General features: G+C 39.9%; 3 long non-coding RNA genes across 3 annotated transcripts; 2 read left to right on the top strand and 1 right to left on the bottom strand.

Annotated features, from left to right (window-relative positions):
- Positions 1–260: 260 nt before the first annotated feature.
- On the bottom strand, positions 261–1,897 carry LOC143984375 (uncharacterized). Its single transcript, XR_013274816.1, has 4 exons — positions 1,290–1,897; positions 1,034–1,190; positions 606–739; positions 261–464 (listed from the first exon to the last, which is right to left on the bottom strand). It is a non-coding gene; the product is annotated as an uncharacterized LOC143984375 (long non-coding RNA).
- A 5,823-nt stretch (positions 1,898–7,720) lies between these two features.
- On the top strand, positions 7,721–9,357 carry LOC143984374 (uncharacterized). Its single transcript, XR_013274815.1, has 4 exons — positions 7,721–8,328; positions 8,428–8,584; positions 8,879–9,012; positions 9,154–9,357. It is a non-coding gene; the product is annotated as an uncharacterized LOC143984374 (long non-coding RNA).
- A 4,195-nt stretch (positions 9,358–13,552) lies between these two features.
- LOC143984373 (uncharacterized) lies at positions 13,553–15,189 on the top strand. Its single transcript, XR_013274814.1, has 4 exons — positions 13,553–14,160; positions 14,260–14,416; positions 14,711–14,844; positions 14,986–15,189. It is a non-coding gene; the product is annotated as an uncharacterized LOC143984373 (long non-coding RNA).
- Positions 15,190–15,682: the final 493 nt, after the last annotated feature.

Raw genomic sequence — 15,682 nt, 5'->3', positions numbered from 1 at the left:
ACAGCTTTACTTTCAGTGTATCATAGGTAACATTTCATAGTACAACTACTCATCCACCAACCCACATTTCTATCTGCAAGATTATAGAAACATACTTAAAGTGGAAATAAGTTGGTCCACACTATCCCAGAGACACATTACTGTTAAAGGTACCTCATCCCCTAATAATTCTATAAATATTGTATCCAAGAATAGGAAAAGGGGGGGGGCAGGGGATTTTTTTACGGTACACTATATAAAGAAACAGAGATTTCTTAAAAAAGAATTCATAGCTTTAATATTGGAAATATGTTAAAATTATTTTGGAAAAACCAAAATAGCAAAAATATAATAACAAATACACTTTTTATACAAAAGATTACATGACACAAAGTATAGGGGATCCTGAAAATGTTAGTTGCTGAGAATGATCATGTGTCCTCCCGACATGTTTCGCGTTTTTGCTTCTTCAGGGGAGTATGCAACTAACATGAACATAAACACAAAAAAAGGTTTAAGAATACAGAAAATACATTTATGCCATACAATTGGATACACATGAATTTCAGAAAATTAAGTATGAAATTGGTCTCAATTCGCTCAGTCCAAGGAGGTACTATGCTTACCCAGGTATAATCATTCCCGGCATCGCAACCCACAAGCCAATAGATGGTGAAATAGGTGGCAAGAATTGGGTGACAGGATCAAATGCTAAAAACAACCCAGCCCCACGCAGGGCATAGATGGAGGTAGACAAGCGCTACAAAGATCAAAAACAAAATCCAGAGATAAGTACCAAGTTTACAAATCCAGCACAGGTATTGAAAAATGTTAATTTGTAACAAAAAGGGTAACTGATATCAATCCCTAAATTATAAGAGGGAATTGGGGCTAAAAAACAAGCCTCCATAGTAGAACATGAGATACTCATTATCAAAGGAATAAAACAATTGATTTTAATTACGCTTGATTGGTAGCTTGTAAAGAGTGGCTGCTGGGGGTATACTACCTATATACTGTTAAAGAAAGCGAAAGGAATAAAAATTATTTTTACCTGCAGTTAGAGTCAAAGATGGAAGAGTTAATTCCATATGATAATATTGGTGCAGTACAAATGCAACAGATTACAAAGAAAAAATCAATTGATTTAGTGTGGTATTTTGTAAATTACAGAGTGCAGCGGTATGCTGCCACTGCCAGGCTTGCTGAACCTACAAGCAAATAAAAAGAAGGATGAGTAGATATGGGTATAGAAAGATGAGAAACAGTGTTGTAACAGTATGAAGTTCAACTAAAAAAAGTATATTTACCAAAGGGAAAGTCAGCGTGGCGGTAGTATCTGTGCTGAACCTGCACTACAGATGAAGTGACAGCGCTGCCTTTTGTATCCCCCATCCATCGAGCCGGCGTCTGACGTCACCGGCTCGATGCGGACAGCCATAGGTGGAAGCAGTGAGCATGTGCAAAGCCTTCCAAGTCGGCATTTAAACTACCAACCCCATAATGCCTCAGTGCTGACACGAGGTTCATTTGGATACATGCTGATGGAGATAGGGCTATGCTAGCTCTCCGCCCTTAAAGGGGCGGGAAGACACAAGCCTGCATAGAGGGCAGATAAAACGACGATTGTCATGGCTTTTAACCCTTGAGGGGATTACATGCTCCCTTCCACCTCAAATCGGGAGCCGCCTGGGGATATGACCCAGCGGCGCCCTTGGGTGTCCATATGCCCTTGCATACTTGGAGCAAGGGAAGATAAAAAACAGAGGATCCGGTCCCAAATCACAAAATAGTAAGGCTTAGGAATGCGGTGTAGGGAAGGAGGGAAAAAGCAAAGCTCCTCAATGTGGGTGGGACTCATAGAGAGCAACAGAGATCCCCAAGTGTGCAAACCATGAAACCCACCTTGGGCCAAGCGTAGCGAGACATTAAACGGTATATGTTACCTGTACAACGTTAATAGTAATTAGAAATGACATTTTTTTGATGTACAGAGATATTTTTAAATATAACATAAACATATCAATAAAGAAAAATAAAAATAAAAATAAAAAAAAAATAAAAAAATAATAAAAAACAAAAAGAAAACCAAATAAATTGGGGAGAGGGTAGGAGGAATGGAGGGAAGGGGGAAAGGATAAACAAAAAGGGGAAAAAGGGATATCACTTCTCTCTCTTCATGCCAGGCTCCACGGGGGCTCACAGCTGAGGTATGAGGGTTCATGAAACAGAAAACAGAGATTAGCTATAGAAAAGATCTGTAGCTTATATTTTCATTGAAACCAGGGTATTTTGTGGCTTTTAGGATAAAGATCCACTTGGCTTCAGTTTGTAAGAGAAGCTTGTCCACTGAGCCACCTCTTGAGTTTAGAGGTATATGGGCCAGGGCTGAAAATCGTATCCAGTTGGGGTCAAAGGCATGATGGGTGCCTATGTGCCTGCTTATGGCTGTAATAATTTTTTTATTGAGAATGGGTTTGATGTGGTCTTTTATGCGGATAGAAAATAGTCTTTTGGTTTTACCCACGTAAAATCCTCCACAACGGCATTGGGCCAAATACACAACGCCTGGAGTGGAGCATGTAACGTGGAATTTCGAAACAAACAGGTTGCCATTTGGCAGTCTGATCTTTCGAGAATTATATATATAAGGACACATGTCACATTGCCCGCATGAATAAGTGCCTGGATGTTTAGGTTTAGTTTCACCTGAGGAGTCCTGAAAGTGACTTCTAACTAAGCTGTCCTTGAGTGATTGAGGTCTCATATAGGTAATTGATGGTACATCGTTTATGTACTGATTAACAATGGAGTCGGCTTTTAGAAGAGGCCAGAACTTATTAATTATAGCACGGAAAGAATGATGTTGGTTAGAGTATTTGGTAATTATACGTACTTTATTATCAAAATTTTTTTGTTTATTAGAGAAGAGAAGGGAAGTCCTATCTTTATTTTTTACTCTATTATATGATTTTTTCAGAGATACATGACTGTATCCACGTGCTCTGAGTCTATTATATAAGTCATTGGCTGCAATCTTAAAGTCAGAGTCAGTACTGCAATTACGTTTGGCCCTTAAATACTGGCTATAAGGGATGCTCTTAAGGAGAGGTTTTGGATGAAAGCTTGTCGCATGCAAGACTGTATTGCCTGCAGTGGGCTTTCTGTATAAGGCAGAATATACATGTCCAGTGGCATCAATTTTAATGGTTAAGTCCAAAAATTCAATAGAGTTTTGACTGTAATTCAACGTAAACTTTAAATTGAATGGATTCACAGAAAGTAAATTGAAAAAGAGCAACAAATCTGATTCTGATCCAGACCAAAAAAATAAAATATCATCAATGTACCTGTACCAGGCTGTGATGTTACTTAGAAAAGGGACGAGGTCTTCACGTGCGAAGGTATCTTTTTCCCACCCCCCCAGGTACAGGTTGGCATACGATGGGGCACATTTAGTCCCCATCGCAACCCCCTGCACCTGGAGGTAGTGGGATTGGTTAAATTGAAATACGTTGTGCTTCAAAATAAAATCCAATAGCTTCATAACAAATTCGTTGTAAGCAAAGAAGTTTGAGCCTCTTTCTTGCAAATAGGAGCGTATTATTTGTAAACCTTTGGTATGTGGTATAGCGTTGTACAAACATTCCACGTCGATGGAAACCAACCAGGACTGTGCCGGTAGGCTGATACCCTCGAGTATCTTTAGAAGATCGATGGTATCCTTTACATAGGAAAAAAGGGAAATGACGTGCGGTGTAAGGTGTTTATCTACAAGGCTACTTGCATTTTCTGTCAAACTATCACAGCTGGAGATGATGGGACGTCCCGGAGGGTCAGTTAGAGATTTGTGCACCTTCGGAAGGGCATAGAAAGTAGCAACTTTCGGATCTTTAGAGTTTAGAAAGTTCCATGTGCCTTTGTCTATAGTACCTGATTTGTATGCATTAAAGATAATCAGACGATATTGTGTGTCAAAATGAGAGATTAAAGACACAGAAATTGGTCGATACCAATCAGAGTTTTGAAGAATCTTATTACACATAGTAAGATATTGTGAGGTATTCATAATTACGATGTTTCCACCTTTATCCGCAGGTTTTATGACTATATTAGGATTAGTTTTAAGTTGTTTTAATGCCGTCAATTGATTATGCGTTAGATTATGTTTCTTGGTCAATGGAAAATGCGTCTGTTCGATTGCCTGGCAAACTTGTTGGGTAAAAGCCCAAATATTTGGATTTGTATTTAAGAGTGGAAAGTTTGTTGACTTAGGTTTGAACATTTCTAAAGGAGGGAAAGAAACTGACTGTACCGATAAACCAGTGGAAGAGATAGTCATCTCATCATCAGGGGGTACTTGGCCCTCTTCCCATAAATCCATCAAATTGGAGAGGGCTTGTTGATCAGCACTATTTACCTCATTGGTGAGTTCCGATGTATTTATTTGTACAGTAGGTTGATTGGGCTTATGGAAAAAGGTTCTAAATATCAGTTTTCGTGCAAATAGATGTATATCCTTTATCAGAGAGAATTTGTCCGAGCTTGAATCAGGGCAGAAGGTCAGTCCTAGTTTCAGAACATCGAGTTCATGACTCGTGAGCACGTAAGACGATAAGTTAACTATAGATAATTCATTCCCTGAATTGGATTCTGGGTTAGTAGAAGGAGATTGGGTTAGGTATTGGGTGGTTGAGGGGGTTCTTTCCCTAAAAAAATAGGGGCGATTCGGAGGTCCGCCGGTAGGGGAGCACCACTAGGTGAAATGATGATGTCATTGGTGTTGGTGATGGGTAGGGATGATGTCAAAGGAGCTGATTTAGTGAAGGAAGACGTGAGAGTGGTAGACATAGAAGTGTTACTGGAGGTGGAGATGGACAAGGATGTGTTACTGGGGGTGGGAGTGATGAGAGGTGGGGGTGGTGGTGGGTGGTGAAACATCATTAGAGGACGAACAGGGACATGGTTGGAAATAGGATGAGTTCGAGGTGGTAAAGGGGTACAGAATCCAATTCAGGGAATGAATTATCTATAGTTAACTTATCGTCTTACGTGCTCACGAGTCATGAACTCGATGTTCTGAAACTAGGACTGACCTTCTGCCCTGATTCAAGCTCGGACAAATTCTCTCTGATAAAGGATATACATCTATTTGCACGAAAACTGATATTTAGAACCTTTTTCCATAAGCCCAATCAACCTACTGTACAAATAAATACATCGGAACTCACCAATGAGGTAAATAGTGCTGATCAACAAGCCCTCTCCAATTTGATGGATTTATGGGAAGAGGGCCAAGTACCCCCTGATGATGAGATGACTATCTCTTCCACTGGTTTATCGGTACAGTCAGTTTCTTTCCCTCCTTTAGAAATGTTCAAACCTAAGTCAACAAACTTTCCACTCTTAAATACAAATCCAAATATTTGGGCTTTTACCCAACAAGTTTGCCAGGCAATCGAACAGACGCATTTTCCATTGACCAAGAAACATAATCTAACGCATAATCAATTGACGGCATTAAAACAACTTAAAACTAATCCTAATATAGTCATAAAACCTGCGGATAAAGGTGGAAACATCGTAATTATGAATACCTCACAATATCTTACTATGTGTAATAAGATTCTTCAAAACTCTGATTGGTATCGACCAATTTCTGTGTCTTTAATCTCTCATTTTGACACACAATATCGTCTGATTATCTTTAATGCATACAAATCAGGTACTATAGACAAAGGCACATGGAACTTTCTAAACTCTAAAGATCCGAAAGTTGCTACTTTCTATGCCCTTCCGAAGGTGCACAAATCTCTAACTGACCCTCCGGGACGTCCCATCATCTCCAGCTGTGATAGTTTGACAGAAAATGCAAGTAGCCTTGTAGATAAACACCTTACACCGCACGTCATTTCCCTTTTTTCCTATGTAAAGGATACCATCGATCTTCTAAAGATACTCGAGGGTATCAGCCTACCGGCACAGTCCTGGTTGGTTTCCATCGACGTGGAATGTTTGTACAACGCTATACCACATACCAAAGGTTTACAAATAATACGCTCCTATTTGCAAGAAAGAGGCTCAAACTTCTTTGCTTACAACGAATTTGTTATGAAGCTATTGGATTTTATTTTGAAGCACAACGTATTTCAATTTAACCAATCCCACTACCTCCAGGTGCAGGGGGTTGCGATGGGGACTAAATGTGCCCCATCGTATGCCAACCTGTACCTGGGGGGGTGGGAAAAAGATACCTTCGCACGTGAAGACCTCGTCCCTTTTCTAAGTAACATCACAGCCTGGTACAGGTACATTGATGATATTTTATTTTTTTGGTCTGGATCAGAATCAGATTTGTTGCTCTTTTTCAATTTACTTTCTGTGAATCCATTCAATTTAAAGTTTACGTTGAATTACAGTCAAAACTCTATTGAATTTTTGGACTTAACCATTAAAATTGATGCCACTGGACATGTATATTCTGCCTTATACAGAAAGCCCACTGCAGGCAATACAGTCTTGCATGCGACAAGCTTTCATCCAAAACCTCTCCTTAAGAGCATCCCTTATAGCCAGTATTTAAGGGCCAAACGTAATTGCAGTACTGACTCTGACTTTAAGATTGCAGCCAATGACTTATATAATAGACTCAGAGCACGTGGATACAGTCATGTATCTCTGAAAAAATCATATAATAGAGTAAAAAATAAAGATAGGACTTCCCTTCTCTTCTCTAATAAACAAAAAAATTTTGATAATAAAGTACGTATAATTACCAAATACTCTAACCAACATCATTCTTTCCGTGCTATAATTAATAAGTTCTGGCCTCTTCTAAAAGCCGACTCCATTGTTAATCAGTACATAAACGATGTACCATCAATTACCTATATGAGACCTCAATCACTCAAGGACAGCTTAGTTAGAAGTCACTTTCAGGACTCCTCAGGTGAAACTAAACCTAAACATCCAGGCACTTATTCATGCGGGCAATGTGACATGTGTCCTTATATATATAATTCTCGAAAGATCAGACTGCCAAATGGCAACCTGTTTGTTTCGAAATTCCACGTTACATGCTCCACTCCAGGCGTTGTGTATTTGGCCCAATGCCGTTGTGGAGGATTTTACGTGGGTAAAACCAAAAGACTATTTTCTATCCGCATAAAAGACCACATCAAACCCATTCTCAATAAAAAAATTATTACAGCCATAAGCAGGCACATAGGCACCCATCATGCCTTTGACCCCAACTGGATACGATTTTCAGCCCTGGCCCATATACCTCTAAACTCAAGAGGTGGCTCAGTGGACAAGCTTCTCTTACAAACTGAAGCCAAGTGGATCTTTATCCTAAAAGCCACAAAATACCCTGGTTTCAATGAAAATATAAGCTACAGATCTTTTCTATAGCTAATCTCTGTTTTCTGTTTCATGAACCCTCATACCTCAGCTGTGAGCCCCCGTGGAGCCTGGCATGAAGAGAGAGAAGTGATATCCCTTTTTCCCCTTTTTGTTTATCCTTTCCCCCTTCCCTCCATTCCTCCTACCCTCTCCCCAATTTATTTGGTTTTCTTTTTGTTTTTTATTATTTTTTTATTTTTTTTTTTATTTTTATTTTTATTTTTCTTTATTGATATGTTTATGTTATATTTAAAAATATCTCTGTACATCAAAAAAATGTCATTTCTAATTACTATTAACGTTGTACAGGTAACATATACCGTTTAATGTCTCGCTACGCTTGGCCCAAGGTGGGTTTCATGGTTTGCACACTTGGGGATCTCTGTTGCTCTCTATGAGTCCCACCCACATTGAGGAGCTTTGCTTTTTCCCTCCTTCCCTACACCGCATTCCTAAGCCTTACTATTTTGTGATTTGGGACCGGATCCTCTGTTTTTTATCTTCCCTTGCTCCAAGTATGCAAGGGCATATGGACACCCAAGGGCGCCGCTGGGTCATATCCCCAGGCGGCTCCCGATTTGAGGTGGAAGGGAGCATGTAATCCCCTCAAGGGTTAAAAGCCATGACAATCGTCGTTTTATCTGCCCTCTATGCAGGCTTGTGTCTTCCCGCCCCTTTAAGGGCGGAGAGCTAGCATAGCCCTATCTCCATCAGCATGTATCCAAATGAACCTCGTGTCAGCACTGAGGCATTATGGGGTTGGTAGTTTAAATGCCGACTTGGAAGGCTTTGCACATGCTCACTGCTTCCACCTATGGCTGTCCGCATCGAGCCGGTGACGTCAGACGCCGGCTCGATGGATGGGGGATACAAAAGGCAGCGCTGTCACTTCATCTGTAGTGCAGGTTCAGCACAGATACTACCGCCACGCTGACTTTCCCTTTGGTAAATATACTTTTTTTAGTTGAACTTCATACTGTTACAACACTGTTTCTCATCTTTCTATACCCATATCTACTCATCCTTCTTTTTATTTGCTTGTAGGTTCAGCAAGCCTGGCAGTGGCAGCATACCGCTGCACTCTGTAATTTACAAAATACCACACTAAATCAATTGATTTTTTCTTTGTAATCTGTTGCATTTGTACTGCACCAATATTATCATATGGAATTAACTCTTCCATCTTTGACTCTAACTGCAGGTAAAAATAATTTTTATTCCTTTCGCTTTCTTTAACAGTATATAGGTAGTATACCCCCAGCAGCCACTCTTTACAAGCTACCAATCAAGCGTAATTAAAATCAATTGTTTTATTCCTTTGATAATGAGTATCTCATGTTCTACTATGGAGGCTTGTTTTTTAGCCCCAATTCCCTCTTATAATTTAGGGATTGATATCAGTTACCCTTTTTGTTACAAATTAACATTTTTCAATACCTGTGCTGGATTTGTAAACTTGGTACTTATCTCTGGATTTTGTTTTTGATCTTTGTAGCGCTTGTCTACCTCCATCTATGCCCTGCGTGGGGCTGGGTTGTTTTTAGCATTTGATCCTGTCACCCAATTCTTGCCACCTATTTCACCATCTATTGGCTTGTGGGTTGCGATGCCGGGAATGATTATACCTGGGTAAGCATAGTACCTCCTTGGACTGAGCGAATTGAGACCAATTTCATACTTAATTTTCTGAAATTCATGTGTATCCAATTGTATGGCATAAATGTATTTTCTGTATTCTTAAACCTTTTTTTGTGTTTATGTTCATGTTAGTTGCATACTCCCCTGAAGAAGCAAAAACGCGAAACATGTCGGGAGGACACATGATCATTCTCAGCAACTAACATTTTCAGGATCCCCTATACTTTGTGTCATGTAATCTTTTGTATAAAAAGTGTATTTGTTATTATATTTTTGCTATTTTGGTTTTTCCAAAATAATTTTAACATATTTCCAATATTAAAGCTATGAATTCTTTTTTAAGAAATCTCTGTTTCTTTATATAGTGTACCGTAAAAAAATCCCCTGCCCCCCCCCTTTTCCTATTCTTGGATACAATATTTATAGAATTATTAGGGGATGAGGTACCTTTAACAGTAATGTGTCTCTGGGATAGTGTGGACCAACTTATTTCTATTGTACTTATGCGTTTTAATACGCTTTTTGTCCTTAGGCCCACCTCCCTGTGACACGGCAACTCTCTGTAATGATGATAAAAAAATTTTCTTTGTTCCTCGGTATTTTTTGTATTTATTTTTATTAATTAATAAAATTGTATTTCCCCTTTCCCCCTTCTCCTCCCAAACTTTCCCTTTTCCCCTTTGTTTCCTTCTCTCTCTCCCCTGGGTCCATGGCGGCTTTCAGCGGCGAGGCCTGGGAGGGCCTAATGAACAAAGCTTCTGATCTCCAAAAGAACAGTGAACCATCGGATAAGGATCTTGATCTAGCTCTGCAATACTTGCAACGCCTCTTGGAACGTAAGGTTAGAATTTTTTGGCACAGAAAGTTCTTTCACAAATACATTGATCAACAAATTGTGCCTTTTGGCCTTAGAATACAAATATTCCCCAATTTAAATAAAATTGACAATCTCATCAAGCAAAAGTGGGAAGAAAACCTACAAACGTGTTCGATAGCAATGATGACTTTATTAGCCATCCAATACTCGCATGATATCGACCTGATAGATAATTCCATTAAAAAATGGTACGATGAATATGCTAAAATAACCTCCACTCCCAAATTTAAACGTAAGGAATCTGAATTATCCAAACACATTGAGAATTATACCTTAGAGATAATACGCTTAAAACAAAATAAACTTACACGTGATAGCAATTCCTACTCGAATGGTTCGGCATACAAATGGCCAACAGATGGAAAAAATAAAAATAAATTCTTTAGAGCATCACGCCCCTCCAACAGGAGGGACTATAATGATGATGAAACTAGATCGAGTGTTTCATCAACTTCTTTTCCATCCAATCATTCCACAATTTATCGTGACTTATCTGGAGACAGACTCCCAAAGAGGAGAAAAAGCGATTCGGAGGGCGCCGCTATGGCAGCACCCAACCAACACCTCAGTACCCCTTTACCACCTCGAACTCATCCTATTTCCAACCATGTCCCTGTTCGTCCTCTAATGATGTTTCACCACCCACCACCACCCCCACCTCTCATCACTCCCACCCCCAGTAACACATCCTTGTCCATCTCCACCTCCAGTAACACTTCTATGTCTACCACTCTCACGTCTTCCTTCACTAAATCAGCTCCTTTGACATCATCCCTACCCATCACCAACACCAATGACATCATCATTTCACCTAGTGGTGCTCCCCTACCGGCGGACCTCCGAATCGCCCCTATTTTTTTAGGGAAAGAACCCCCTCAACCACCCAATACCTAACCCAATCTCCTTCTACTAACCCAGAATCCAATTCAGGGAATGAATTATCTATAGTTAACTTATCGTCTTACGTGCTCACGAGTCATGAACTCGATGTTCTGAAACTAGGACTGACCTTCTGCCCTGATTCAAGCTCGGACAAATTCTCTCTGATAAAGGATATACATCTATTTGCACGAAAACTGATATTTAGAACCTTTTTCCATAAGCCCAATCAACCTACTGTACAAATAAATACATCGGAACTCACCAATGAGGTAAATAGTGCTGATCAACAAGCCCTCTCCAATTTGATGGATTTATGGGAAGAGGGCCAAGTACCCCCTGATGATGAGATGACTATCTCTTCCACTGGTTTATCGGTACAGTCAGTTTCTTTCCCTCCTTTAGAAATGTTCAAACCTAAGTCAACAAACTTTCCACTCTTAAATACAAATCCAAATATTTGGGCTTTTACCCAACAAGTTTGCCAGGCAATCGAACAGACGCATTTTCCATTGACCAAGAAACATAATCTAACGCATAATCAATTGACGGCATTAAAACAACTTAAAACTAATCCTAATATAGTCATAAAACCTGCGGATAAAGGTGGAAACATCGTAATTATGAATACCTCACAATATCTTACTATGTGTAATAAGATTCTTCAAAACTCTGATTGGTATCGACCAATTTCTGTGTCTTTAATCTCTCATTTTGACACACAATATCGTCTGATTATCTTTAATGCATACAAATCAGGTACTATAGACAAAGGCACATGGAACTTTCTAAACTCTAAAGATCCGAAAGTTGCTACTTTCTATGCCCTTCCGAAGGTGCACAAATCTCTAACTGACCCTCCGGGACGTCCCATCATCTCCAGCTGTGATAGTTTGACAGAAAATGCAAGTAGCCTTGTAGATAAACACCTTACACCGCACGTCATTTCCCTTTTTTCCTATGTAAAGGATACCATCGATCTTCTAAAGATACTCGAGGGTATCAGCCTACCGGCACAGTCCTGGTTGGTTTCCATCGACGTGGAATGTTTGTACAACGCTATACCACATACCAAAGGTTTACAAATAATACGCTCCTATTTGCAAGAAAGAGGCTCAAACTTCTTTGCTTACAACGAATTTGTTATGAAGCTATTGGATTTTATTTTGAAGCACAACGTATTTCAATTTAACCAATCCCACTACCTCCAGGTGCAGGGGGTTGCGATGGGGACTAAATGTGCCCCATCGTATGCCAACCTGTACCTGGGGGGGTGGGAAAAAGATACCTTCGCACGTGAAGACCTCGTCCCTTTTCTAAGTAACATCACAGCCTGGTACAGGTACATTGATGATATTTTATTTTTTTGGTCTGGATCAGAATCAGATTTGTTGCTCTTTTTCAATTTACTTTCTGTGAATCCATTCAATTTAAAGTTTACGTTGAATTACAGTCAAAACTCTATTGAATTTTTGGACTTAACCATTAAAATTGATGCCACTGGACATGTATATTCTGCCTTATACAGAAAGCCCACTGCAGGCAATACAGTCTTGCATGCGACAAGCTTTCATCCAAAACCTCTCCTTAAGAGCATCCCTTATAGCCAGTATTTAAGGGCCAAACGTAATTGCAGTACTGACTCTGACTTTAAGATTGCAGCCAATGACTTATATAATAGACTCAGAGCACGTGGATACAGTCATGTATCTCTGAAAAAATCATATAATAGAGTAAAAAATAAAGATAGGACTTCCCTTCTCTTCTCTAATAAACAAAAAAATTTTGATAATAAAGTACGTATAATTACCAAATACTCTAACCAACATCATTCTTTCCGTGCTATAATTAATAAGTTCTGGCCTCTTCTAAAAGCCGACTCCATTGTTAATCAGTACATAAACGATGTACCATCAATTACCTATATGAGACCTCAATCACTCAAGGACAGCTTAGTTAGAAGTCACTTTCAGGACTCCTCAGGTGAAACTAAACCTAAACATCCAGGCACTTATTCATGCGGGCAATGTGACATGTGTCCTTATATATATAATTCTCGAAAGATCAGACTGCCAAATGGCAACCTGTTTGTTTCGAAATTCCACGTTACATGCTCCACTCCAGGCGTTGTGTATTTGGCCCAATGCCGTTGTGGAGGATTTTACGTGGGTAAAACCAAAAGACTATTTTCTATCCGCATAAAAGACCACATCAAACCCATTCTCAATAAAAAAATTATTACAGCCATAAGCAGGCACATAGGCACCCATCATGCCTTTGACCCCAACTGGATACGATTTTCAGCCCTGGCCCATATACCTCTAAACTCAAGAGGTGGCTCAGTGGACAAGCTTCTCTTACAAACTGAAGCCAAGTGGATCTTTATCCTAAAAGCCACAAAATACCCTGGTTTCAATGAAAATATAAGCTACAGATCTTTTCTATAGCTAATCTCTGTTTTCTGTTTCATGAACCCTCATACCTCAGCTGTGAGCCCCCGTGGAGCCTGGCATGAAGAGAGAGAAGTGATATCCCTTTTTCCCCTTTTTGTTTATCCTTTCCCCCTTCCCTCCATTCCTCCTACCCTCTCCCCAATTTATTTGGTTTTCTTTTTGTTTTTTATTATTTTTTTATTTTTTTTTTTATTTTTATTTTTATTTTTCTTTATTGATATGTTTATGTTATATTTAAAAATATCTCTGTACATCAAAAAAATGTCATTTCTAATTACTATTAACGTTGTACAGGTAACATATACCGTTTAATGTCTCGCTACGCTTGGCCCAAGGTGGGTTTCATGGTTTGCACACTTGGGGATCTCTGTTGCTCTCTATGAGTCCCACCCACATTGAGGAGCTTTGCTTTTTCCCTCCTTCCCTACACCGCATTCCTAAGCCTTACTATTTTGTGATTTGGGACCGGATCCTCTGTTTTTTATCTTCCCTTGCTCCAAGTATGCAAGGGCATATGGACACCCAAGGGCGCCGCTGGGTCATATCCCCAGGCGGCTCCCGATTTGAGGTGGAAGGGAGCATGTAATCCCCTCAAGGGTTAAAAGCCATGACAATCGTCGTTTTATCTGCCCTCTATGCAGGCTTGTGTCTTCCCGCCCCTTTAAGGGCGGAGAGCTAGCATAGCCCTATCTCCATCAGCATGTATCCAAATGAACCTCGTGTCAGCACTGAGGCATTATGGGGTTGGTAGTTTAAATGCCGACTTGGAAGGCTTTGCACATGCTCACTGCTTCCACCTATGGCTGTCCGCATCGAGCCGGTGACGTCAGACGCCGGCTCGATGGATGGGGGATACAAAAGGCAGCGCTGTCACTTCATCTGTAGTGCAGGTTCAGCACAGATACTACCGCCACGCTGACTTTCCCTTTGGTAAATATACTTTTTTTAGTTGAACTTCATACTGTTACAACACTGTTTCTCATCTTTCTATACCCATATCTACTCATCCTTCTTTTTATTTGCTTGTAGGTTCAGCAAGCCTGGCAGTGGCAGCATACCGCTGCACTCTGTAATTTACAAAATACCACACTAAATCAATTGATTTTTTCTTTGTAATCTGTTGCATTTGTACTGCACCAATATTATCATATGGAATTAACTCTTCCATCTTTGACTCTAACTGCAGGTAAAAATAATTTTTATTCCTTTCGCTTTCTTTAACAGTATATAGGTAGTATACCCCCAGCAGCCACTCTTTACAAGCTACCAATCAAGCGTAATTAAAATCAATTGTTTTATTCCTTTGATAATGAGTATCTCATGTTCTACTATGGAGGCTTGTTTTTTAGCCCCAATTCCCTCTTATAATTTAGGGATTGATATCAGTTACCCTTTTTGTTACAAATTAACATTTTTCAATACCTGTGCTGGATTTGTAAACTTGGTACTTATCTCTGGATTTTGTTTTTGATCTTTGTAGCGCTTGTCTACCTCCATCTATGCCCTGCGTGGGGCTGGGTTGTTTTTAGCATTTGATCCTGTCACCCAATTCTTGCCACCTATTTCACCATCTATTGGCTTGTGGGTTGCGATGCCGGGAATGATTATACCTGGGTAAGCATAGTACCTCCTTGGACTGAGCGAATTGAGACCAATTTCATACTTAATTTTCTGAAATTCATGTGTATCCAATTGTATGGCATAAATGTATTTTCTGTATTCTTAAACCTTTTTTTGTGTTTATGTTCATGTTAGTTGCATACTCCCCTGAAGAAGCAAAAACGCGAAACATGTCGGGAGGACACATGATCATTCTCAGCAACTAACATTTTCAGGATCCCCTATACTTTGTGTCATGTAATCTTTTGTATAAAAAGTGTATTTGTTATTATATTTTTGCTATTTTGGTTTTTCCAAAATAATTTTAACATATTTCCAATATTAAAGCTATGAATTCTTTTTTAAGAAATCTCTGTTTCTTTATATAGTGTACCGTAAAAAAATCCCCTGCCCCCCCCCTTTTCCTATTCTTGGATACAATATTTATACTTAAAGTGGTTGTAAAGGGATTTTTTATTTTTTTTTAAATAACAAACATGTTATACTTACCTCCACTGTGCAGCTCGTTTTGCACAGAGTGACCCCGAACCTGCTCTTCTGGGGTCCCTCGGCGGCTGTCTCGGCTACCCTCTGCAAGTACTTCTCATGTTCATGCGAGCTCCCTCGCATGGGGAGAAGTACTTGCGAGCGCGCTCCCGTGATACAGCCGGCGGCTATAGCCGCTCACTGTATCACTCGGCCAATCAGTGGCCAGGCTGAGCTCCGAAGAGGATGTCAGAGGCAAGCGCTGGACTTTCGAGGGGGTCAGGTAAGTAAAACGAGGGGGGCTGGGGGGGCCGGCACTGTCAGATGTTTAGAATGCATTAAGGTGAAAAAATGTTTACCTTTACAA

The sequence above is a fragment of the Lithobates pipiens genome, unplaced genomic scaffold, assembly GCF_037356315.1.
Source record: "Lithobates pipiens isolate NorthernLeopardFrog02 unplaced genomic scaffold, aLitPip1_a1.2 Scaffold_16, whole genome shotgun sequence".
In the NCBI taxonomy this organism is placed as follows: Eukaryota; Metazoa; Chordata; class Amphibia; order Anura; family Ranidae; genus Lithobates; species Lithobates pipiens.
The sequence above is the reverse complement of the archived record's forward strand: the minus strand, read 5'-3'. Positions and strand labels throughout refer to the sequence as shown.